Source organism: Urocitellus parryii, chromosome 6 (genome assembly GCF_045843805.1).
Source record: "Urocitellus parryii isolate mUroPar1 chromosome 6, mUroPar1.hap1, whole genome shotgun sequence".
NCBI lineage: Eukaryota > Metazoa > Chordata > Mammalia > Rodentia > Sciuridae > Urocitellus > Urocitellus parryii.
The window spans coordinates 142,983,728-143,007,419 of NC_135536.1; the positions used below are offsets into that span (position 1 = coordinate 142,983,728).

Here is a 23,692-nt window from a genome sequence, read left to right on the forward strand (position 1 = left end):
AAATGAATTGCTTCTTTTGTAAATAAGAAAAAAACTCGGTAACTTTGAGAACTATTGCTTCAAAATACTTTCTAAAGTTATAGCTAGCTGGGAGCACTTTCTTTGGGGGCAAAGGAGTGTGGTGAGTTTATTGTCTGTTCCGCATGTATAAATCATGATCCAGATAATATTTTGTGCTTGCCTTCATGTCTTCTAGCAGCTATAGTTTGGAGCATCACAAATATTCTTTTAGGAAAGCATCATATATTTCCTGAGTCAGCAAGGTCTTGCATTTTGGGTTAAATTGTCAAATAACACCAGAACAAGATGAAAACTGAAACAATTTTTTAAAAGTATTTTTTAGCTGTTAATAGACTTTTATTTTATTTAATTATATGTGATGCTGAGAATCGAACCCAGTGCCTCACACATGCCAGGCAAATGCACTAACACTGAACCATAGCCCCAACCTGAGATAATTTTTAACCACTAATTTCATGGTTGGGGCTAAATGAAGACACCATAATATTCAAGTCAATGAACTCACCCACTCGTATTGGCTTCCTTTTCTTACTTTTTACTCTAAGAGATTAATTTATTCCTCTTAAAATTTATACATCAACCTCTTCTAATGCTGTTCTGGTGAGGTAACTTCTGATTTGGTCACACTATGTTCTTTCCCATATCCTACCCTGTGCTTCTCAGAATAAATATCTCCAAGATTGAGGACAAATATTACAGTTGTGAGCTTATTCTCAAAAACCAAGTAAATATCAAAATTAACTCAATAATGCACTGCACAATTTGCACAGAGGGCATGTTATCATACAAAAGATCTTTGTACTTTTTAGACTCACATTTAAAAAAAAAAGAGTTCTCTGTTTTTACCCATTGAAATGAACTGGTAGATATGCATATATGTATTAAGTCTCCACACATGAATTAAGATAACTTTCCTCACAATACTTTTCTTTCTAACATACACTTCTTCTTGAATCATATAATTTAATATTATATTCAAATTTATGAGGATAAAATGAAAAAAAATATTTTGAAAAGATTAACCACTTAAGGAAGGATTGGTCAATTAAAAAATATAGCTGTACTTCCCTCATGATGAGAATTATTATTTTACCTCAAAAAATTAGCTGAAATAAGGTGGGGTTTTGTTGTTGTTGTTGTTTTTTTTTTGGAGGTATCTGGGCAGGAAATTTTACACAAGCTGTAAACAAGAGGCATCTGATCCTCCACTCTAATGAAAATGCAGTCAGTCATAGCTACACCTAGAAGAAGAGACAAAACATGCAAAGGACTTGAATATTTCACAGATTCCCATCAAAAATCAGCTCATGCACAACCTATAATGAGAAGAACCAAACTCATCAATGAATGAGATGTAAAAAAGCATCAAGCCTTGTTGATTTTAAGTCTCTCTGCCACAGACTTTTAATATCATCTTAAGAAAAATCAGTTTAAATGTCTATCTAAATTCAGAAGAAAAACATCTTGGCTCTCCTTAGACATGTTGAAAAGAATAACAAGAGCTACTCAGAATCACTCCATGAAATAATGCAAGTGCTTTCTAACACACTTGACCAAATCATAGCCAAGTACGAAACAAAAACATAGTTATGAGAGCGTGTTGGATAAGGGACATGATGATTCTTCAATGTCCTATCTCACATGATGCTTTCTCTGAAAGCCAAATTTCATCTTGGGAAAGACTTCATTTTAAAGACCAAGCCCTAATATTACAGAATCTCAGGTTCAACAAAGAATCCAGAACATCCAGTTTTGGCAGAAATATTAATTAAGCCAACATTTGCTGATATCACTGGATGCAAGTACAGTATCGTGGAGAACATTACAATAATGGAGTCTCAGGCCTCAGTGCACCCCTGAGTGTGTGTGTGCCTGAGTGTGCTTCTGGATATGCTCCTGGGGATGCACATATGCAGATACACATGTTGTCAACAAATAAACCTGGCCACAAAAATTCCTTCTTCTTTAGAAGCCATTGTATTTTTGTTTTTATATGCAGCACTCTGTGCATTTCTGTAGTTGTGAAGAACTACATTTGATTAAAATCTGTCAGATTTATCTTTTTAGCAGGAGAAAAGAAATATGTGTTTCTCCAGAAAGGAAATCAATGTGTCTTTATGATAGATGCAGAGTGGAAAGTTGGATACTGTCACTTTAAGGATGAAACAGAAAGGCAGGGTAACTGTCGCCATTGGCTGCTGACATCACTGTTGTGAGGTAAAGCCCCTGTTTAAATCTTATAATCCTTGTTTATAGGATAGACTTACAGTCACTGACCTTATAGCTATTACTCCAACTTGTTAAGTAACAAAGTCTTGCATCTGAGGTGTCCTGAGTTTGCTTTGTTTAAATTTCCTTAGCAACATTTTTTAGCCAGAGCTCTGCTCTGCTCCTTTTCTGCAGTGCAAGAAAGATTGCATCCCTCCCCATAGGAAGGCATCACGTTTTCAAAGCCCCATAACTGTACCAGAGAATCTCCTTTCTCCAGGCAAACAGAAGGAAGAAAACCTGGAAGCAACTCTCATGCTATGCCAAAGGCAAATGAACCAGAGAGTGTCCCTGGAGGAAGATGGAGGATGCTTTGTGACACAAAGATGTCCAAAGGTCTCCTCCTGCCTCTTAGAAACAGCTTGCCTCCCTCCCCAAGATCCCAAAGAACTCCAGATTGAGCTATGCTGGCTAGGAAAGGAAGTATCTGCTCTGATACTGAGAGCTTATAAGAGTCTCTGCTCAGAGATGGCATAACCAGCAAAGTTGTACCCTCTTCAGGCAGTCTCAGAAATTCAAGTGAGAGTGGATGTCTTTGCAGTGTAGGTATTTGTACCTCTTGGGTTAAAACCCACGAAAGCATTCTAGTGTGCTTATAAAGCAATGTCAAGATCACTGAACTCACGCATCAGTTCAAATTGCCTTATCTCTTGTCTCATGAATGAAATCTGTCAGTATTTGAAGTGCTCATTTGCAATCAATTTCAGTAATCATGTTCAATGCTTATGCCTACATAAGTTCCTTTAAAATGATGTGTTGGGTTTTGTGCCTTAATCAATGAATGCTGCTAGAAGGGATTCTATTGACAAGAGCGTGCACGTGAGTGCTCCACATATTAACCCAGATCTGATTAAACCATTAAATGGCACCTAGCCAAGAGTGTAGAGCATAGTAGGCACTCATCACAGATTCTCTCTTTATTAATCTTTAAATATTTGTCACATTTATTTAACTGTATCTCTTCAACAGGTATCTTACAAAATAAATAAAAAAGAACAAATAGCTGATGCATTTTCCTAAGGCTAAAGGACTCTGTCTCTTTTGCCCCCAATGTCCACCCTCTACCTTTGCTTTGCCTGCAATTTTCTACCTACTGGAAAACAGAGTCGAAGAATCAGTTGACCACCATCACGCCATTCTAACCAATTGAAAGCCTTCCCAATTAGTTATACATATTTGTTAATTTGTATGAGTTTCTAATGATTGAGATACATTCTTGTTTTCTGGTAACAAACCCTGTCTACTAGTTATGCCCTATGCTCTTGATACACTGATGAGTTTAATTCATGAAGACAGTGTTTCACAGCTTAAGGACAGGGTATGTTCTGAGAAAGGCCTTGTTAGAGGTGATTCTGTCCTGTGAACATCACAGAGTGTACTTACACAGATCTAGATGGTATAGGTCAATCAGGTGAAATGGCCTTTGATGCAATCAAGAGATGCAGTACATTTTTATATACAGTAGTAGTACACTGTAAAATAATGACAAAAAGTATAGTCTAGTAAAAACATGAACCAATAACATAGTCATTTAGTTTCAATATCAAGCATTATGTCCTGTGCATAATTGTATGTCCTACACTTTTAAACAATTAGTAGCAATATTTTATTTACATCAGCATGACCACAAACATGTCAGTTGTGCATTTCCCTACAAAGTAAGGACAGCTGTATCACCAAACCATAGGAATCATCAGCACCATTGTCCTCTCATTGGAACCTCATTGTACAGGTGGCCCGTCACTGACGCTGTGTTGTTGAGCACTGCATAATTGCACTTTGTCTGTATTTATTGGAACTGATATTCAAATTCTGTACTGTCCTTAGGAACTATATTCACCAAATAACTTTAATATCTTCCCTTTTTGTGTTCAAGTAAAATTTATATAATGCTGGAGTTAATTTTTTATATACTGTATCATCTATAAAACTACCTTGACCTGGTGCTTTTTTCAATGAGAATTCTTTTGCTTCCCATCTCGACAGCACTTGATCTATTCATGTTTCCCATCTCTTTTTTCTTGAGTTAATTTTAAGAGTTTGTATTTGTGGTAGGAAATCATCCATTGTTCTAGGATTTCACACTTCATTCTATACCGTTGCCTGTAGTATCCACTGGTAAGCTTTCCTATTTTCTCTATATCTGTGGTTATGTTTATTTTATAATGCTGTATTTATTTATCATCTCTGTCCTTAATCAGGCTTGACAGGGTTGTATCTAGCTCATCAAAATTTTCAAAGAAACTAATTTTGATTTCATTGACTTCTTTTTATGTTTGTTTTCTAGTTTTAGCTTTTATCTTTATTAATTTCCTTCTTCTGCATTCCTATTTTATTTTGCTACTTTTGAGTTTGAGAATTTTAAAACTTATTTTAAAATCTTATTTTTTTAACTATAAGATAATTTAAGGTTGTTACTTTTCTGTGTAAGAAGTCTGCTTGGATTGCTTATATAATATAATTTCTTTTGTTGTCGTTGTTCTTTTTTAGTTGCTTTTAAGTACATGACAGTGGAATGTATCACAATTCTTATTACACATATGGAACACAATTTTTCATATCTCTGTTTGTATATAAAGTATGTTCACACCAATTCATGTCTTCTTACCTGTACTTTGGATAATGATGTCCATCATATTCCACCATCATTGCTAACCCCCTGCACCCCTCCCTTCCCCTCCCACCCCTCTGCCCTATCTACAGTTCGTTTATTCCTCCCATGCTCCTTCTCCCTACCCCACCATGAGTCAGCCTCCTTATATCAGAGAAAACATTCACCATTTGTTTTGGGGGGATTGGCTAACTTCACTCAGCATTATCTTCTCCAACTGCATCCATTTACTGGCAAATGCCATGATTTTATCCTCTTTTATTTCTGAGTAATATTCCATTGCGTATATATGCCACATTTTTTAATTCATTCATCTACTGAAGGGCATTTAGGTTGGCTCCACAGTTTAGTTATTGTGAATTGTGCTTCTATAAACATTGATGTGGCCTGTAGTATGCTGTTTTTAAGTCCTTTGGGTATAGTCTGAGGAGAGGGATAGCCGGGTCAAATGGTGGTTCCATTCCAAGTTTTCCAAGGAATTTCCATACTGCTTTCCATAATGGCTGCACCAATTTGCAGTCCCACCAGAAATGTATGAATGTGTCTTTTCCCCACATCCTCGCCAACACTTATTGTTGTTTGTCTTTATAATAGCTGCCATTCTGACTGGAGTGAGATGGTATCTTAGAGTAGTTTTGATTTGCATTTCTCTAATTGCTAGAGATGGGAACATTTTTTCATATATTTGTTGATTGATTGAATATCCTCTTCTGAGAAGTATCTGTTTATGTCATTGCCCATTTATTGATTTTTTTTTTTGGTGTTTAGCTTTTTGAGTTCTTTGTATACCCTAAAGATTAGTGCTCTATCTGATGTGTAAGGGGTAAAAATTTGCTCCCAAGATGTAGGCTCTCTATTCACCTCACAGATTGTTCTTGAAACATTGGCCAGAGCAATTAGACAGACAAAAGAAATTAAAGGGATATGTATAAGGAAAAGAAGAACTTAAATTAGCACTATTTACTGACAATATGATTCTATACCTAGAAGACCCAAAAAGCTCCACCAGAAAACTTCTAGAACTAATAAATGAATTTGGCAAAGTATCAGGTTATAAAATCAACATCCATAAATCAAAGGCATTTCTGTATATCAGTGACAAATCCTCTGAGAAGGAAATGAGGAAAACTACCCCATTTACAATAGTCTCAAAAAATAAAATAAAATACCTGGGAATCAATTTACTGAAAAATGTCAAAGATCTATACAATGAAAAGTACAGAACCCTAAAGAAATCAAAGAAGACCTTAGAAGATGGAAAGATCTACCTTGCTCTTGGATAAGCAGAATTAATATTATGAAAATGACCATACTACCAAAAGCACTATATAGATTTAATGCAATTCTGATCAAAAGCCCAATGGAATTCATCTGGAAAAATAAGAGACCCAGAATAGCTAAATTAATCATTTGCAGCAAGAGTGAAGCAGGTGACATCACTATACCAGACCTTAAACTGTACTACAGAGCAATAGTAACAAAAACAGCATGGTATTGGCACAAAACCAGACTGGTAGATTAATGGTACAGAATAGAGGACACAGAGACTAACACACAAAATTACAATTATCTTATATTGGACAAGGTGCCAAAAACATGCACTGGAGAAAAGACAGCCTCTTCAACAAATGGTGCTGGGAAAACTGGAAATCCATATGCAACAAAATGAAATTAAGCCCCTATCTCTCACCATGCACAAAACTCAACTCAAAGGACTTATGAATTAAACCAGAGACTATGCATCTAATAGAAGAAAAAGTAGGCCCTAATCTCCATCATGTGGGATTAGGCCCCAACTTCCTTAATAAGACTCCTATAGTGCAAGAATTTAAACCAAGAATCAATAAATGGGATGGACTCAAACTAAAAAATTTCTTCTCAGCAAAAGAAGCAATCTGTCAGGTGAATAGAGAGGCTACATCTTGGGATTGCTTATATAATATAATTTCTTATATAACATAATATTATAAAATTATGTAACATTTTAGTCTAGGTTGTTCGTATCTTAGTTTTCCTCTTTGATCAGAGGATCATTTTAGAAAGTGCTTCTTAATTTTAAAAATACCTTCTCAATTTTTTTTTATGCCAGGCTCTACTTTTACTGAGCTATGATCAAAAAAGAAAAATGTAGACTATAAAACTTAACCCCCCCAAAAAAAAATCTTAACTCCAACATATCACTATTTCTGCACCAACAATAATTCATACTCCTTGCAATATTACAAATTCCCACTTACATCATTATCATGACCTCTTGTTTCACTTCTTTAGGTCTTGAGAGCTCCACTTCATTTAAACATATTATCAGAATTAAGAGCTGTGAGAGTTGCAAGAAATGCAGGGAGTAGGGAAACCAGACATCACGGTAGGAGGAAATCATAATAATGCCACTGACAAGAGGAGTAAGATATCCATAACTTCAACAGTTACAGAGGGAGGGCAAACAAACAAACAAACAAACAAAAACTTTTCAGATTATCAGAGAGAGTAAAAGAATGAAGAGAAAATTAACTCAGTCAAGAAGAAAGAAAGAAAGAAGGTAAGGTAGGAAGGAAAAATAGAAATTAAATCTGAGATGGAAGAATTAAATAGATTGGTTATTACAAGACATGAATGCATAACTCCCTGTTAAATATCAGTATAGGTTTTAAAAAAAATCCATCTACAAAGTTTATCTAGCATTCCCAGCAGGAAGACAATATGAGGAGTATACAATGTGAATTTTCATGAAAATATTTTTGAAAAAAATAATATTTTACTGATCAGATGCTTCTTCGATCTCTTCTCACAGTAAATTTTATGTCACCATCTTTAGCTTTCAGTAGGCATTTATCTCTATACACTTAATTTCACTACGTTGTAACTTTCATTTGTAGACAAGTGTAATGCTGGTCCAATCTTCTATATACTTAACTAATCTAATGTCTCAATCAGAAATTATCATGAGCTTTAGAGGTTTAGGGAGCAAGTATTGTGCTTAGTATTTGGATTGTGAAAATTTTATTCATTTTGTTTTTTCTTTTCTGGGTATATAGAGTCATTGATCAGGTTCCCTGGGATGGGGATCTGTGAGCAGGCATTATACTGATGTGTGCTCCTGGGAATAGTGCCCTTGAGGGATGAAGAAGCAGGAGTGACTAAAGGAAGGAGCTGGGGTGTGAAGTAGCTTTAGCAGAGGTTGCCCCTGATCTTGTGGGAGCTGGGTCTGAATTAACAAATTGAGAAAAGACGACTGATCCTTGGCATATCCACATCAATAAGTCATTGGATATGGAAGGCACCGGGTGGGGGTTAGAGTGCTCCAGTCCAAAAGGGGCATCCAGGAAGGACTCCACAGAATCATCTATGCTAAATATTCAGGAATTTAATGAGAATATGTCAAATTGTATATTTTTGTTTGAATTTGCTTATTTGTTTTCTTTTTTTGTCTTTTATACTTGATTCTTATAATCACAAAACTAACATCTTCAGTTCAGTGAAATGTTCTTTCCCTTTGAGTTTGGGGATCACATCTCCATCTTTTTATTCTTTACTCCTGGATGACTCAGTATTTGTAGGTCAAATTTCCTAAATGTGTGCTTTTCATCTCATATCTTTGTACCCATGTGCTTTTGTCTTGTGGCATATTGTGCTTCGATTTATTTAATTTTCCAGATCTCTAATTCAATTGCCAGTATAAATTACACTTGTTGTTTTATTCATCTAATGAATATTTTAATTCAGAAATCATGACTTTAGGGTCCAAAGATCTTCATGGTATCTCAATGATACATCTTTGAGAATGCTTATTAGTTTCAGGTTCATCTTTCTCTCTCTCTTTTTGTTCTACCTCAATCATGAGTCATTTGTCCAAGCCTTTTGGATTTCTCTCCCCTGGCACAATCCCATTAGCAGAACTGTGATTTTGCTTAAAGACCAAGTTATTGGCTTGTGCAAGCCAGGTGTCTGGTTTGGGACATGGGGAAATTCAACAGTGGCAACAGGTATGGAAGTTTATGTCCCATTATATTTTCCACTACCCCACACTGCCCACCTTTACCATTCTCATGTTCTGAGCTGTTAGTTCTTTCAGCTAATTGAATGGGTACCAAGTCTCCCCAGGCCCACAATATGCCAAAGCATAGTTCCAGGTGTCTCACCTACAGTCAAGAGCTTGGATAATTATGACCATCCCCAGCAGAAGGTTGGGACTCAAATGTCTAGCAATTAATCTTGAAAGCACAGTGTCATTCTTTTATACCAAATAATTTCAAAATCTTCATCTCACTTTCCAAACTTGACTACCTATTTCTCTTATTAAACACTGAACTGACCTCCTTACAAGACACACATCCATTTTTTTTAAACAAAGAGTTGTGCTAACTTGATGCATTTATACATTATTGTCAGTTGTCTATATATATGAATTTATAAAAAGCAGTATATCAGCAAATTTGTAACATGCAACATGACTTCTTGACAAACAATAGCTTCTTATTCAAGCATGTAAACCTAAATAGGTCTGGTGATGTGGATATATTTAATGATATGTTCAGTGGAAAAGGCTAGTTACAAGGTTTGCATCAAAGGTGATATCATTTTTTTTATATCCTTATAACTAGATAGCAGGATACGTGGAAAGAATTGGCATTGTAAAAAGTTAGGCCCAGGCCCTCTTATCAAAGGTCTTCCATGTACATACCATATTAAGTTTGGGTTTTGTTTCCAAGGCAATTGTAGAATCCTTATAATAAAGACTTTTTACAGAGAAATGACATAATCCCCCTAGCATTTTAATGCTTAAAATATCACTCAGGAGGCAGTATGGGGAATAGATTCATAAGGCAGTGATACTGGATCTATTGCAGCGTAACAGAGGAAAAAATTACTAAGCATTAAGGCTGTGATAGGGATGGAGAGAAGGATGGAGAGTGGGGCAATAAAGAGCAGTTAGCTCTGACAGAACCTGTGCATTGCTTTGATGAAGGAGAAAGAAGAAGGGGTCAGAGTAGGGTAACCCTGGATTGCCTTGGGAAACCGGATAGAAGGATGGTGGCATATTTTCCCAAAACATATAAAGCAGGAAGAGATGCAGGTCTAGAAGGGACGTGTCAGGGAACATAGTTCATTGAATTTCCCAGTTGTAGAGTTTATGCTACCTATAAGATGTACAGGGAGGAAACTGCATTTGCTAGAACATGAGATCAAGGAAGACAAAGACCCTGTTGGTTCAGTTCATTACATGTTCAGTGCCTAGTACGGAGCCTTGCAGGTGATAAACACTCAGTAAATTCTAGATGAATATGTGTTCTTACATAGGTTTGGGGGTCTGGTGGTGAGACATTGTTTCAGGCAATCATTGAGAACTCTCTGGTTTTCTTACACAGAAAATTCTAAAACTTTCTTGGATGTCTACCACTACCATATTATATCCAGAAATAAGGAGATTATGGTCCACTCTCAATGAGGTAAGCTATGAAACTCACTAAAGTTTGCGTTGCTAATGTGCATTGACAGATACAAGCAGGGTGGATTAATTGTTTACCAACAGAAAGCCAAAAAACAAAGACACTTTTGAAGCGATCCAATAGAGTAGAATAAATAAAATCATAGCATTACTTGAGCCCCTAATATTTTTTAGTCGGACATCTGGCTTTTAAGTTACCATGGAAATGACGAAAAGAGCCAGGTATTATTATTTGAGGATAACTAAGAGAAAAATGTATGCTGAAAAACTCTAAAAGGGATTATTGCATTAGAATGAGAAACAATAAGTGCAGAGCTCAAGAAAAGATCAGGAAAAGACTTTAAGAAAAACGAAAGGAAAATCTAATAAACATCTCTGCTACTTGGAGAAGTTGGAACAAATCTTCCTTGCCCATGAAGCTTAAATTACCTGCCTATCCCTTTAAGCATTTTCATGTACAAATCAAACACAGATGGCCCATTACATTTATGACCTCACTATCAATTACTCTAGATGGAGCATGCATTAATTATTGAAATATTTTCATAGTATACAAGTTTTTAGTGGTTACATTGCCACAGATAATTTCAACTTTCTGATTAGAATCTGGTATAAACAATTTTATTTAAGGGAATTAATCTCTTGAATGTAGTAAAAACTAAGAATACAGTAGTGAATTTTTTTTCCCTCCACTTAACAAAGCCAAACTAGAAATCCTGGCCCCTATCCCTGGAAGTCAGCATTATGTTAGTATCACATACAATATATAAACTCTGCCAAAATCTATTACAATTGTAGTAAATTTTGATTACTGGAGTTGTTTTGTTATTTATGTGGAGAAGATAAAGATAATATTGGGAATAGTTCTATTCAATGTATAAATTACATCCATAAAATATCTTGTTTTGCAAACAGTGAAAGGGGGAAAAAAAGACTAAATTTGGTGGAAGCTTTGAATTGTTGCGTCTACTTCAGTTCAAGCCAATAAACATTAGAGATGATGTGACAGTCCACAGAAGTATTTAGACTTTTAACAGTGCCATTAGTTATTTTTTCCTTGCTTGGTAAACAAAATTCTGGGGCCATTTACTATTAAAGAACAATAAGAACATTCCTCTGAAATAGCACACTTCATAGAAAGCAGGTAGAGAGACATTTAAGGGGTTAGAGAAAGACATATATTTTCAGTCATTCTGCTCATTCAACAAAGACCAACTGAGTACATACTGTGTGCCAGGAACTGTTGTAGGCATTTGTAGTACATTGGTGAGAAGAACAAAGATCTGTGCTCCTGCCAAGTATAGATTCTGGCAGAACAAACTGACTCCTTTATCCCGTTTTGCACAGAAAAGTAAGCTAAGGCTTGGGAGGTAGCTAACTTACATAGAAGACAAGAGAGCCCAGGCCATTGGCTATAGGCCCATGTTTCTAACCTTCCTCATCTCAGTCGCCTTCACCATTTCCAATTCACCTTTTTCTGGTTCAAGGGTCCATTAACCTGGGACTTTCAGGGTTTACATCTAAATGCTGTCAGCTGAACTTTTCCAGTAGATGTCTTCATCTAGATAGACTAAGTTAAAAAAAAAAAAAGTTATCTTTATTTCTTCTTTCTGTAGTTTACTATAGAAAAGAATATTCAAGCAAAGAATGCACAAATGGAATGACACTATAGGAAGGCTGATTTCACAGCCCTATGGGATAAAGTGGCCCTAGAAGTAGCAGGCAATGTCAACATGCACTCTTTGGCTTCTTTCTCCAGCCAAAAGCAAACAAGTATGCAACGTTGAATTTCTAGCAAGGCACAAACAAAGAGAGCTAATGGAACTCTGCTTTCACAATGGCCTTGTACAAGATAGAAGCTAGACATTCCCACGTGCCTCAGGGGCAACTAAGACTGAAAAATTATGATCAATCTCCAACTAGAATCATGCAGGAGAATAAAAATTTAGCATATGGATTAGGTGAAAAATCACCGACCAGTGAGCAATGTTTACATATTAGAGCCCTCTAATGTAAGACACATTGCTAATGGGAGAAACCATGGAAAAAATTAATAACATGTTAATTAATGTTCAATTAATTTTGAATATTAATTTAACTAAATGAAAAAGAATGCATTTTCCTACTGCTAATAATAAAACTCTCCTAAGTATTTTTTCGCACATCCTACTTTTTAAAACTCCTTTGCTATTAGTGAAAGAGAGAACCGGAGACTTCAGATGACTTGTCTAAGGTCATGTCAAATTTGACAAGGAATAGACTAGAACTTAAAGTAACTGATTAACAATGTCAGTCTCTGGACATTCTTTCAAATCATTTCCTATCTGAGGGCTGGGGTTGTAGCTCAGTGGTAGAGCATTTGTCTTACATGCATGGGTTTGATCCTCAGCACCACATACAAATAATTAATTAATTAAAGATATTGTGTCCATCTACAGCTAAAAAAAAAATTTTTTTAAATCGTTTCCTATTTGATCTCCACCAAAGTAGGCAAAGTATTTTCATGTCTATTAACCAGAGGAGAACCTGAAGTCAGAAATACAGAACAAGTGAATGCTTACTCCCATTCAAAAAAGAAGTAACCAAGCACATAAAGTTCACTAAGGGTGTGTTGATGAGGGAGAGAGCCTGGTACAAGGAATTAAGGCCTGTAATAATAGAATATGAAATATGCAAGTGTACAAGAAGTTGTACAGAGGTGGAAGTAATTTATCTAGGATTGAGGAAAGAGCCAAGCAGTGACAAATATAACTCTACACATCAAGTAGAAAAATGATATCATAATCAGTTGTGCAATTTTGAATACGAATTCTGGGATTTTTTATGGAATTGTGCAATAAAATTACCTTGGAAGCTTTAAAAGGGGGGGGTCTTGCATTCATTCAGACAGAAACTTTGAGTATAGAGCACCAGAATCTGGTTTTTAACAAGTGTATTTGTGCCCAGGTGTAAAACCTTGCTGCTGAAAGTAGAGTCCATGGGCCAGCAGCCTCTGCATCACCTAGGAGCCTTTCAGGAATGCAGTCTTAGACTCAATTCAGACACTAAATTAGAAACTGCATTTCAATAAGATCAATCCCCATATGATTTCCTTTACATCTTACAGATAGAAAAAAAAAGGATTGGTTTACCACGTCCTTCTCCTACCATATATTCATCTTAGAAAGAAATAAGTTAGAGTGTCAAGAGCCACTCTTGGTGAACCAATGAGGAATGTCAGAGCCCTGTTTCTATCTCCAACTTCATTCCTCATCCAATGTTCTAGATTTCCACATCCTCTGATAAAGAATAACAAACTATTAATTTATAAATGCCTCCTCAATTCTTTTGAGGCTCAACATCTAATTTATGGGCCATCAGGTATTTCAAGTGTTTCACCTTTAAAATATCTTTGTAAGTAAAACACCACATTTGTATCCCTAAATTCACCCTAAGGTGGGTGAAGAACTTTGGCAGTTCCGTCTGCTAATTTTCTGGGCCCCCTCACAAGATCATTAGTCTCTCAAGGTCAGGACACCTGGATAGGTTTCCAGTAGTGGGAGAAGCTGTGATGACCTCAGGTCCTCTTTCAAGTTTATTTAAACCAGTCACTTCATGGGCAATTGGGGTTGTTATAAGTTTGCCCATCTTGGGGTCAATGCTTGCAAGAATAGTGTGAGCTCTTTACCAATTCAAGAGAATCCCTCCAGCCACCTTTCTGGGACTAGGAAAGAAGGAATTCTTCTAAATCTCATTGTGCATCCAGGAGCAATATAGCAAGAGCAATGCTTTGGATTTTAATATCTGCTCATTCTTATCATATTAAAATAAAAGTTAAAGAAATATAAAATTACTTCCAAACCAGCCACCCCGTCGAGTTCACGCTCACTATACATAGAATTTGCTTTTTCATATAAATTTGCCCTTTAGCATTCCTTAAGATTACATCAAAAACATTCTTCAATATTGTTGCAGGCTTCATAGCATTTTGTGGGGGGTTCCCTTTTCTCTCACATCTTTATTTCCTCACTTTCATCATTCTCCATGCATCCCACCATAGTCTTCTGCTAAGCCAAATTACCATCCTAGTATTTTCCTTTAATATTTTTCAAATCTAATCTGATATAATAGAAAACAAATATGTGCTTATTGGATGTTTAAGTATCATTTTTATATAATAATGGGATCCAATAAGCACAGGCTGATCTTCTGTGTCTTACTTTTCTGTCTTTTCTTCTTTGACAATGAGATTCAGAAATCTTTCCATGTGATTCATGGGAACAATTCATTCTTTGAAATAACTTCAGAGTGTTCCATGTTGTGAATATGCCCCCTTTTTTTCCTATTATGTATCCTACTCATGGGAAGTCTCTTTAGTTGGAAAATTGTATTTTTAATTTTTCAATCATCAAGAACAATGCTGTGTGCTTTTATTTCTAAGAACTATGGCTGTGGCTGCTGGATGGAATGGTGTAGACAATTATTTTTAATCACCATATAATATTTCAATATTTATAGGTTATGGTTGTAATCAACCTACAACTCTTGGATATGTAGTTGGCTTCCAATTTTTCATTATTAGAGGTAAATTTTAAAATCTAATTTTAGAGATTCTAGAGACTCAGTCCTCCATATTTGAGAGTTACCCTTAAACAAAGGTCCTAGCTGTTAACATTGCTAACTTCCATTAAGCTATTTGTAAGTGTGTACCATTAGTCACCAGGGGAACAGATAGGAAAGAAAATGGTATAAAACCAATCCTTTTTATCTTAAAAATTAGCTGGAAGACAAGCCAGGTATGGTGGGGACTGCCTGTAATCTAGCAACTCAGGAGGCCAAGGTAGAAGGACCACAAATTTGAGGTCAGCCTGGTCAACTTAGTGAGACTCTGTCCCAAAAAAAAGAAAATAAAGGGGGCCAGGAGTGTAGCCCAGTGGGAGAGACCTTTGGGTTCAAGGCCCACTACTAATTAAAAAAAAAAAAAAACTGCAGGTACATATCCTACTCATATACTCAAAAAATGTTTTTATCTTTGAATTACTATACAGAACATAGTTTAAATATGTTATTAATCTGTATGTGGTGCCTCTACCACTCGAAGGTCCTAAATTACTTGCTCGGCTTCCATGGTCATCACATGATTAGAGCAGAAGTGAACAAGGCTCTAACTGTAGCACAATGTTTTAACATACCTTCAGTTTGACTACATTCTCCCATTGCTTTAGAGGGTAGAATCAAAATCACATCTTGTACTCAGAATCTGCTTAAACTTTATTTAATTATACTTGGCCCAATCATATCAATTATAGCTAGCCCAAGAAAATAATATAATAAAAATACATAAATCTGGCAGAAAATATTATTTGAGTATGGACAGTCATATTATGATTAAAGTGGATGTGTGTCATTAATTTATTGATGCATGCTCAAAGGATGGATAAGTTCTGTTTTGTTCTATTTTTTTGACCTTATGCTCCCCAACCTCTGAATGAGGCTACCTTGATGGCTCTGAGCAGCCCAATTTCTAAACATCTGGCTAGGCCCCCAGTGGTTAGGTTGCCTGACCCACCTTACCCTAGAGGAAGGGATACCCAAGGATGGCCTTCATCTTCTTGGAGAATCAGAGGCAGTTATTAACAGAGAATGAGAGTAGATAGACTGAAATGTAGATTTAAGAAGAGTTAAAAACTTGCGTCAGAAATGATGGTGTGATTCCCATTTGAAACTAAAACTTCGAGGTAATTTGGAAGTAATTAAGAAGACATAAAATATGTATATATTTATGATCTACAATTCCACTTTAAGTACTTATGCTAGAGAACTACTTATGATACTATTTCTGTTATGAGAATCACTAATGAAAATATGTAAAAAAGTATTCACTACAATGCTATTTACGAATAGCTACAAGATGCAAAAACCCTAGATGTACATTATATTGTAATAACTCAGGGAGTACTGATCTAGCCATTCCATAGGAGATTCTTAATGCACTTAGAGAGAATGAATTATACCTGTTTCTTCCAAGTAGGTAAAATTTCCAAGACACTGTTGAATGAAAATAGCAAGTGCACTATGATACGTGCATTATGATACGTGCATTATGATATTTGTTTTAGAGATTCCTTTGGATGGGAAACTGACTGGTGAGCGCGCACTTTTGACATCAGGGAGGTGGAGAAAACAACTGGAACTGGAGGTGGAGGCAAGGAGGACTCCACCTTTATCCTCTAATTCTATTATATTACAAGAATATATATATGACAATTGTGTGTTTCAAATTTTATTTGAGAATTTTTAATTCCTTAGTATTAAAAAGTGGATTTTCTGACTTACTAGATCTTATTAAAAAAAAAAAAAAAAAAGGCCTGTCCTCCAAAATGATTGCTGGTCGAATGGAGAAGTTAATGGTTGAGTAACGGCTACGTAGGTAGACAGACAGACAGACCAAACACCCTACTTCCTTCTGCCAATCTCCTTGAAAGCTGCCAATTCTATGCCGGATTACCAAGGCAACTCTGTTCAGTATAGTCATGGGGCTCCACAACTTAAGTAGTGTGGCAAAATAAATATCAAATGGCATGCCCTGAATTGCCAACACAGGAAAATCCTTGCATGTGTCATTTCTAAAAGAGAGTGTGAAACATCAGCAGGCTGAGATGAGATCCATGAATGGAACTGATTTAAATCAGAACTAACTAATCTGGATAGAAATTTATTCAACTGAAATATTTTTTCTGGGCTCAGAAATCAGTGGAAGCAAATTATTTTCTAAATTAGAAGCTATGTCTACAGTACCTTTATAACAGTTCCAATTTTAGAGGACAAGGTAGAGCTAATGCAATTTTAATATAGTCTAGCAGATAATGATTATCAGCAAGATCGGCTTTTGCTCCCTCAGGACTTTTTCACTTAAGAACTTGATGGTGTTTGGGGTAAAGTGTCATAGGAGGAATTTTAGCACACAACAGCAAAGAAAATATTAACCCACTCTGTTGTCACAGGCTGGATTAATCCTTCAAGCCATTCAAAAAAGAATCAAAACATGATCCCTAAAAGATCAAATATTCTGAAAAAGGCTCTACTTGTATCATGGCACTTTGGAGTAATTCAGTTATTTCAGTCATAGCTTCAACTCCTTAAATCATGAGTTGCATTTTAATGGAAGTCATGTTATTTTTTTTTTTCGTGTGTTTCCAAGTAATAACCACTGAAATGGATTTTTAAAAAAATACTTCTTGGAGCCTAAAGTTGAACACAATCTGCATGGCTGAGCACGTGAGAGTCACTCTGGGAAACGGGTGTTTAATGAATAACTTTACAATAAAAGGCCTTGAAAACTTCCTCTAAACATTAGACCATGTTCTCTTTCTGAAATACATTAACAGCCTCCAGAAGGCTCATAGACATTGGTAACAGTGTCAGGCAGACTTCAGAAGTCCCTGACATTTCCATGTGCACGTAGGAGAAGGCGCCTGCCCATTCCCTGCCCCCCTCCCCCTCCCCCACCCAGGCTGTGTTTGGTGATCGCATTGACTCCAGTTCCGCTGGAGAGAAAGATTGATAAAGCCAAGCAATCGGAGTTATTTCCTATGCATGAAATTGATTAAATGCTTCACTAAATGGCTTATAAATTTGCTTCTTATATTTCTGTCACCCACTGAAAAGATTACAGAAACTCTGCATATAACCATGTTGTATACAATACCAAATTACAAAAGGTTGTAAAAACTAATGTTTTGTTTAAAGTTTTGAGCAGGACCATATGCCTTCAGTGACCTTGAGTAAGCTATTTTAATTCAAAACATTTCAAAGAATATAAAGGGGAGAAATATTCAACTACATAACAAACCAGACAAGCAGTTGGGTAGATCTCGGTTCACTTGCTGAACTTCTGCTCCTTTCTGCCAGGGTGCAAAGCGAATCCCTTCATGCAAGCGCTTTGTGCCTGGAAAGCTGGGAAGCACATGTGGTGTCAACAGGGATATATTTACAAAGGAGATGGAAAAAAAAAAACCATTAAGACCTCCCAAAGTCGAGTCTGCTCTATTATTTTTAGTTCAGGACACATCCTAATGAGTTCTGCATCTTGTATAGGCTCCTAGGACTGTGTAGAAAGATGACAAATATTAGCAGGGATGGGTGGGATTTTCTCATTTTAGGTTTTGTTTTGTTTTGTTTTTAATGTTTACACATCTTTCAAATGTCAGTGGCATTCCATTCTGTCTCCCATGCGAGAATTCCTCCTAACTATTGTGTAACGATGGGGGGAGGGGTGCACTGAGCCCTAGAAGCAATTTATAGGCAAGCAGGTGACCTGCAGATGTAACTTGGGAAACCTGCCCCTTTCTTAACATGGCCTTAAAAGTACCTTCACTTCTTCAGGGAAAATGATATTCTTTCATAACATTTATAAGACACCACGTCCTCAGCAAGAATTAACATTTGGCATTAATGCACAGTTCTGGCAGTAACTTCAAGAGAAAAAAATTTTTACAACCAGTGATGTGCTTAAAATCCCCACTGGCCTGATCTCCCTAGAATACACCCTCAAACTCCATCACCTTCAGAAATAGCCAGCTTCGGGACAAAGAGGACTGCCACAGTCATGGCCACATGGAACCTAGTGAGGTGGAAAGGACAAGGACAATATTGTCCATGAAAGGGGGTAAAAATACTTTTCAACATCAGGCTCAGTCAGAGACACATCTCGTTTTGCATGTAGTTTCTGGGTACTTATAAGGAATCAGGATGAAATTATCCTTCATATATAAAAACACAGTGTAATCTCATTAGTAAAACCCAAGGGTTTTTTTTTTCTTCCTTTTTCTTTTCTTTTATATAATGAGTACCTATTCTGGGAGATATGCCAACAACTCAGGGATAATTTAGCCAGACCATCAACAACAAGACAACTTATTTAACTCTTTGGTGATGGTCACATGAACCTTCTTATTGGCTTAAAGCCATCACATAAGTAATCCTGATGCCAGATACAGAGGATTTAATGAATTATAATAAAAAGTTTCTTTGCTATAAAACACAAAGAACTCACTTCTTTATGCAGATATTTGCTATCTTAAATATTTGAACTCATGAGTCCTCAAAGTTGATCCTGAGACAGAAATTCTATAAGATTGCTCTTCATAAAAAGGTTTTGATGATCAAATCCTTTAAGTGACCTCTTCTGGAGATGCACAGTGCATGGGTAGCCCCACTGGACACAATCCTATCTTATTCACTTTAGCCTACTGTTTCTCACTTGACACCAGACATTCATTTATTTATTTTTTTGTATTAATGCTTAGAATCATATTCTTTGAAACATATTCTGTGGAATATTGATTTAAGCTAGGGCTTATCTAGCAAACTAGTCCATCTCTTGTGAAAGATTATCAAACTCCCCTTCAGGAAGACTCTTAACCAAAATAAAAAGAAGTTTCTACCCCTGCTACAAGAAGATGGTTGCCATGTACCTTCTCATCATATGTCAACCTTGGGCCAGCCATATCACTCTTCTCTCCTGATGAAAGCAGGTAAATATTAAAAATAAAAACAATAGATCTTATTCATCTATACAAAGGGCCCGTGGGCTTCCCAAATGGCATATAATGCCCAGACAAATATTAGTTATACATCAAACCAAAGCTTCATTTTCCTTATGGATTCCTGTTTTCTTTTCTTTTCTTTTCTTTAAAAAATGTTTACAAATCCACCCTCCTTTTCTGTTTTAAAGAATAGACTAGGTCTATGTTTATCCTTCCCTTTTTGTAATCAAGATCATTCAAGAAAATCCAGCAATGTACAAATGAATGAACATAACATGATTATAAAGATAATCTTAGATCAACCCTAATTTAATTTTATAAGTAAATCATTTGCAAACATTACCCTGCCAACTAGTTGGAGAGACAAATTGTCCAGGAAGGGCCCAAAAGTGAGAATCTTAATTTTAAAACCCGAGTGTCAAACTGCAAAGTGCATCAGAACCACCTGCAGACTGCTTCAAGCAGATTTTGGGGAAGGGCCTGAGCATTTGCATTTCTCACAAGCTCCTAGCTGATACTGAGGCTGCTGGGCTGGCAATCATAACTGTATAGCAGTTCTCTCACCTGCCTGATCGGCATTACCTGAAGCCTTTGTGAAAATCACCAAGCCCTAGCAGCCCTATTCCCAGACTCCTGAGATGAAATGGCTAGGAAGGAGAGTCAGGAATCTGTGTTTTTAATAAATTCCTTAAGTGATTCAGATCATTCAGGTCTGAGGTCCTTCAGACAGAGAATCTGGGCTTAGCTTTTAGATCAGGGCCTCAGGTCCTAGACCTGTGTCTGCCTCTGTGCACAAGGACTCTCCCCACTACATGTCTGAAGACACGTGAATGCCTCATGCAATAACTTGTCCAGTAATTGGTATATTGATTGCTAATGTCATCATGTTTTAGTATATATAAACCTCTCACTCTATTACACAGCCCCCAACAATCCAAAAAGCCATTGTTTATTCATTGTGACTCCCAAACTGGCTCTTGTGGGCTCCTGCTGGAGGGCTTGCTGATAAAAATCAGCAGATGATTGGACGCACACATTCTTAACATGACTGACCCATGACATCTCAGAGGGCAGCCTGAGAGCCTGTCATTACAGCACAATACTTTTCTTTCTTCCTCCTTATCTAGCCCAGATGATTTTGAGATTTTTATTAACTCATTAATGACTGAAGATGTCATTAGAGCCAATGCAAAGGGCTTTTTAAAAATTTTCTTTCTTTTTTTTTAAGTGGGAATAAATGCACAATTTGTGGGGGTGGGGGGAGATGGGGAATGGGCTCATAGATGAAACAGTAAGACAAACCAAGTGGAGAGACTTACTTTATTAGAATTTGAAATCAGATTGACGGAGACTGGGATTGAAAATCTGCAGACAGAAATATCAACTTGCTTCAGAAACACATTGGAGAAAAATGGGGCATGCAATAAAGGAAATAGTGGCCCATAAAATCCAGCAATTTCTATTGTGTTGTGGACCAAATCATTTCAAGCTAACAGCTAAATAAAAAAAAATTCTTTTTTGGTGTAAGGCTACTAAAACCTTTAAATGTTTCTTAACCTACACAGTCATTAAACCATATCTTGTTTCTGCGTGCCTTTAATTTTCACATCTGCAGAATTGCTTTTAAAAATCAAATTAGATCTTTTGAAGGCACTTAAATTGCAACAACCTTATGTTTTTTCATATACTCTTGGGCTTCAGCCTTTTCATCTGGGTTGTGTGTCCAATTAATGGGATATCTCAAGGAAGCACTAATCATTTTGAAAACTTGAGACTATAAAAAGCAAGCAGACTATTTTCATTATAACTGATTGGATTGAGAATAGGCTACAGAGGAAATGTTCAATAATTATGATAACTTTTTAGATGAGATCTCACACACACACATACACACACACACACAATGTCAATCACATAAGGTGCTTTTCACTGCTACAAAGTCTTTGAAGTTCAGTTTCACGTGATTTCTCTTTGGGGTTCATTCCTGGGCATGTCAGAAGGCTGCTGAGAGTGGGTTTACACTGATTTTATCAGCTTGGATAATTCATTTGGCAAAGGAAACGTCTATTACTAGATGTAACTCACATGTTACTAAGTGTTTACTAAATTTTACTATTGTCAAAACACAGAGCCTCAAAAAACATGGGGAAACTATTCCCTAAGAGAGAAAACGGTTGTCTCAGGACCTAAAAAGATTTTTGCTCAAATAAATGTCTAAACTATAATCAAGATTTACATATGCTTTAAGCCAAGTTTTTTTCTTAAATCACCTAATTGCATCTTTTTTTATCTACTTGCATGATGTGGAATTTTATTCATTATATATTATGTTAAATAAAATAATTAGTGTTTTCAGATTAGTTGAATGCAATAATTTTATCTAATTTCATATTAATGGTACTGAGTTTCTTTTTTCACCTTTCTGTACACCCAGATGAAACCCAAGAGGGGGGGATGAGTTAAAAATCCCAGATGTTTTTAAATTTCCAGATGTGTAAGTGTCAAGTAAACAAAACATGGGGGGTTTTTAGTACTATTTTTCCTTTTTTTATCCAGATGTTAGGTGTCATATAGACACAGCCTTTATCTTTTTAGTCACAACCACAGTGTTTTAAAACATCCTTTGCCAATATCTGAAGTCTTTCTTCACAGAATCATTTCTAAAAATCCCATTTAATTCTCTCACAGGGAAAGCAAGGGTATATTTTTCAGAAACTTAAGTCTAACATCCAATAGTCTTATAATACAAGAATACTATCCAGAATTGTACCAAGTTTTTATCAAAACATTTCATATCTGCATTTTTAAAATGATGAAGTATAATTCAGCTTAAATGAAGGGAATTGGCAACTTACTTTTAATTGACATGCATGTTCTAATTTCAATTCTAGTAAGCCATGTCAAAGTCACAGACTCTCAGGGGTAAATGACAACCATCTTTTCAGTAGGCTTCCTTCCCAATCTATTCACTCACTACTAAATCCTAAAATAGACTACAGTTGTCCCTTCATATCCATGGGCTAGGCATCTGCAGATTCAATCAACCATGGATCAAAAAGTGTTCAGGAACAAATGTGTATGTACTAAATATGTATAGACTTTTTCTTGTTATTATTCCCTAAACAATGCAGTATAACAACTATTTACCTAATATTTTATTTTGTATTAGGTATTATAAGTCACCCAGAGATTTCCAGGTCTCTTCAGTGTGAGGAGAGATACCTGGGATTGAACCCAGGGTTATTATCTGCATTTTTATGTGCATTTTAACCACTGAGCAACATTCCTAGCCTTTTTTATTTATTTTGTTGTTGTTGTTTTGAGATAGGGTCTTACTAAGTTGCTGGTCTCTAACTGGTGAGCCTCCTCCCTCAGCCTCCCAAGTGGCTTGGATTATAGACGTGCACCACCACTCCTGATGAGATGATTTAAAATATATAGGAGGATATATGTATATTATATGCAAATACTATACTCTTTTATACAAACAACTTGAGCATCCACATATTTTGATATCCTTGAAGGTCCTGATGACTGAATTTGAAATTTTAAGAACAATTTCTGCTCTGTGACTTTGGATACATTAAAGTACAGACCTAAGGATCTAGAGGGTTGATGGTGAGCCTCAGCATTTTCATTTTCTCTGTTACCTTAAGGCAGTCAATCACTTTACCGCTGAGCCTCCATTTTCTCTTCTCTAAAATGGAAATAGTGCTGGGGGTGTAGCTCAGTGGTGGAGCTTTTGGATAGCATTCATGTGGCCCTGGGTTTGACCCTTAGCTGTGGATAAAGAAAAAAAAAGGAAATAATAACCTGAGA

At 36.2% G+C, this 23,692-nt stretch overlaps 1 long non-coding RNA gene across 1 annotated transcript in view; it reads right to left on the minus strand.

Annotated features, from left to right (window-relative positions):
- Window positions 1–1,188: 1,188 nt before the first annotated feature.
- Window positions 1,189–23,692, minus strand: part of LOC113186572 (uncharacterized) — a 60,037-nt gene continuing 37,533 nt past the window's right edge. The window contains exons 6-9 of the long non-coding RNA XR_003301306.2: window positions 23,524–23,653; window positions 18,178–18,281; window positions 3,673–3,761; window positions 1,189–1,262 (exon numbers count right to left, since the gene is read on the minus strand). This is a non-coding gene — a long non-coding RNA (uncharacterized LOC113186572). The remainder of the gene's footprint in view (window positions 1,263–3,672; window positions 3,762–18,177; window positions 18,282–23,523; window positions 23,654–23,692) is intronic.